Below are 3,897 nucleotides of genomic sequence, written 5' to 3' on the forward strand. Positions count from 1 at the left end.
GTTCTTTACCATCCTGAGCCATATTGGATCTGATATGGGAGACAGAGGTGTAGACAAGTAGCCATGACCCTGTGTGTTGAGGATTGTGAGAGACAGAACTGGGCCCATAGTAGGTGCTTCCATCAGTTAGGATGTTGTTAGATATTAAGTAACAGAAAAATCCTACAATAGTGGTTCAAGTCATTAAAATGATTGTGCACAGAAAGCTGTCTGGAGGGAGATGGTTCCAGGGTTGGTTAGATGCTCAGTGATGTCAACAAACCAGGTTCTTTTTCTCTTTCCTATTTATCATCCTTGACCATATTGGCCTTTTTAGTTAACTTACTGCCTCATGGTTGCAGGGTTGTTGCCACAACTCCAAACATTACCTCTCACACTATAGCATTAGAGTCTAGAAGAAGGGAGTAGAGTGAGGAAGAAAAACTATTTCATAGAAGTGTTCCCTCCCTCCACCAGCAGATTTTTCCTTCATACCTCAATGGCCAGATCTGGGTCAAATGCCCACTCCTAAAACAATCTCTAGAGAAGGAATGTAGGCTGTCAGGCTTGACTTCACGCCGGGACTGGTGAGGCCCACCAGGTCTGATCCTGTTGCAGCAGAACAAACCCAGGGTTCTGTGAGTGCAGGAAGGAGGGAGTGGCTGCTGGGGGGACAGCCACATGTGTCCACCACCTTCTCACCAGTGCTTGTGACCGAGTGTCCCAGGCAGTGTGGGGCCTGCATGGTGGCCAAGCCGGGCCCTGGGAGCAGAAAGCCCTGCTCTGAGCCTCTGCCCACTGAGGGCTGTGTGATCTGGGAAGTACTTGACCCTCCTTTGGCACAGATTCCTCCCCTGCGTAGTGGGGACCATAACAGCATCTACTGGGTGGGGTAGCTGTGCAGGTGACACGGGGTTGTGTGTGTCATTGCCTGGCACAGCGGGTGTTAACAACTGTTATCTATTGCAGCAATGAGGCCCATCTGTAAAATGGGCCCGTGGTGCCTCCTCTGTAACTGTCCTGGGGTGACAATAGCGTGAGTGCCAGTTCACACATGTGAACAGTTCCCATGTGTCCTGGGTGCCCTCACCCCCCTTCTACAGCTGAGGACACTGAGGCTCAGGGAGGTGACCCAGGTCAAGGGAGGGCAGGTGGGGCTCTGGAATTCTCATTTCCCAGCTGCCCTGCTCTGACCCACTGTAGGGCCTGCGTGGAGCCTCACAGGCAGGTGCTCAGGTAACGCCTCCTGTCACCCGGGTCCAGGTGGTGGCTGGCGCTGACCTCTCTCCTGATCCCATTCTCTGTCCCTCCTGGGCCCCAGAACCTGTCTGTGGCCTGGGGAGATTTGCCCACTGTCCCAGCTGACCCTCCTCTCCAGCACGATGTATGGACACTTTCTGTGTAATTAGTAGTGGGGGACACGTACCAGGTTGGTGTCATTGTATCTTGGTGGTGAATTGGCGACTTGCATTCTTGGGGAAACAATATATGCAGAACATAAGCATATGCTAATGATGGATAATTATACTCCATATTTATAGATTTCTCAAATATGCAAAACAGCTCCTGACAATTAAACACCTACAGGTACATCACAGTTTAATAACCGCACACGAGGCCCTTGGCCAGCACCGTAGTATAAGCTTGAGCACCAAGTGTATGTGGGGGGTGTTCTAAGGCAGGGGATCCAGCTGTTGTTCTGGGGGTGGGGAGGAGGAGAGGGAGGACAATGCCAGGTGGTGATGACACATTGAAGAGACCTGAAGTGGGCAGAGGGGGAGAGTGATGTGCTGACAACTGTGAAAGTTATTTATGTGAAAATGCTAGAATTAAGGTAAAAGTAAAAGCAAGAAAGGCCGTTTACCCCCTGTCCCAAGAGAGACTGTTTGGGAACTGCCAGCATCCTGGGGAGGAGGGCGGAGCAGGGAAGTTGGTGATGAATGCTCAGATGGGCAGATGACCTTGGTGTCCCCAACCTGCATAGCTCAGACTTGCATCTCTGCTCCCAGGTGAATGGAAGATTCCTCTGAATATGTCTGGTTTTACACTGAACCATCTCTGAGTTTTCTTTCCACTGGTGTTGGCCCCATTTTCTTGGGTGGCGGTTGTGGGGGCTGTGGACCACAGGTCTGGATGGAGAAAAGAAAGGAGAAAAATTCCCGTCACAGGAGGCTGATCTATTACTACATGAATGGAACTAACCCTTAGTTAAGAAGTAATTTGCTTAAATGACTTGCTCCTGTCGTCTCTCTGTAATCACTGTCCTGCTTCATGGCCGCTTGCCTTCTCTCTCTTCTCCCTCCCTTTCATGATGTTCTATTTTTTTTCCTTATTTTTGCTTAACTATATAGGACAACAGTTTTTGCCACATCATTTTCATATAGATCCTCCAGGGAGAAACACAAAAGAGCTGACTGTACAGCCCTTTTTGCAGGAACCAAAGAAACCATTTCGCAAATTACAGGAAATGATTAGAAATTAGAACATTTCTGTCAATTATAGCTGGAGATGGAGAGAAAGGTGGTTTAGGTGAGGGTGGGGCTGGGTGCAACACCATTCTCAGTAATGGGGGGGCAGAGTGGACAGTGGAGAGAGCCTTGGGCTGGGAGCCCTGGGGGCCCAGGGGCCTGGAGTCTCGGGTCTCCCGGGCCCTGGGTCTTAGGGAGCCCCTGTGGGCCCCACCCAGAACCTCTGTATGTACAGACAGGTGTGCAGATATGCACAGTGTATATGTGTACACACACATAGACACACACACATCCCCCCATATATACATAGACACACACGCAAACATTCCCCCCCCACACACAGACACGTGTGCACCTGGCCAAGGTCATAGGCAGTGGTAACTGTGGAAGCCTAGTCTGCAGGGGAAGGTAAGCCCATAACACCGAAGGGAGTGGGGGTTATAGGTGTCAGCCCCTTGTGCGCCAGCTCTGCCCAACTCTCTTCTGAATGGAGGTGAGGAAGAGTCTGGAGTTGACCCGACTGTGGGTGTGGCAGCATTCGTGCTCTCAGGAGTCAGGAATGGATTCTGCTCCCAGCGCCGATGAACCCCCTGCCCTGACCTTCTCCCTCGAGTCCCCAGCTCCTTGCTGACAGGCAGAGGGACCTCCTGCTCTGGCTCCCTGGCTGAGTAAAGAACTCTGCTTATGCGAGGACGTGCGATACCACACCACACAAGTCGTGCAAAGCAGGACTTGGCTCAGGTGACATACACAGATCCGAGAGGCTAAGGACTCTTAGGACACTGGTGAGTCAGCGACCAAGGGAGGAAGTGACCTACCTGTCAAGTCAGTCTCTGCTGGCCCTTTGGCAGAGGATGTGGGATTTCAAGTGAGGAAGGACGGTCGTCTTGGCAGCAAGAGAAGAGAAGCAGGGAAACAGGCTACAGAGAGAAGAACGAAACAGATGCACAATGAGAAAATGAGAAGCTGAAGCGAACTCCTGGGTGGAGTAGCTGGGTGGGGTCCCAGTGGGGTCCCAGGCCCTGGTTCCAGGCTCTGCTTAGGCAGGATCTTCGACACTCGCCCATCCCAAGCCTGGTAAAATACTCTATCCCCACACAATTTCTCTTTGCCTAAGCTAGACTGAATGATTTTTCTGCTACTTGCAAAGAACCCTGACTCAGACACCAAGGAAACCTATTTATTTTTAAAACTGCTTTAAAAAAAGCACCATTTCCAACAAAGAATGTCTCTCGCTCATAGAGTCCTCGTCATTTATGAGGAACGAGGCGTTTGCAAACCTATATGAAAATTAAACCCACAATTTGGGCACACACTTGTTTGACAAGTGATAATTAACTGCTGACAATATAATTTCAGTTTGGATGCAAATGTGTTTTTCATTAAAAAGTAATCAAAGAAGAAGATATATGAATGGCCAATAAGCACAAGAAAAGATGCTCAACATCGT

At 50.1% G+C, this 3,897-nt stretch overlaps 1 long non-coding RNA gene across 1 annotated transcript; it reads right to left on the reverse strand.

Moving 5' to 3' along the window:
* Positions 1–1,532: 1,532 nt before the first annotated feature.
* On the reverse strand, positions 1,533–3,574 carry LOC148755596 (uncharacterized). The gene is made up of 3 exons (XR_016018464.1): positions 3,266–3,574; positions 1,844–2,108; positions 1,533–1,739 (listed from the first exon to the last, which is right to left on the reverse strand). It is a non-coding gene; the product is annotated as an uncharacterized LOC148755596 (long non-coding RNA).
* Positions 3,575–3,897: the final 323 nt, after the last annotated feature.

This window comes from Rhinolophus sinicus, chromosome 14, assembly GCF_057876585.1.
Source record: "Rhinolophus sinicus isolate RSI-liver-muscle chromosome 14, RSI-T2T, whole genome shotgun sequence".
In the NCBI taxonomy this organism is placed as follows: Eukaryota; Metazoa; Chordata; class Mammalia; order Chiroptera; family Rhinolophidae; genus Rhinolophus; species Rhinolophus sinicus.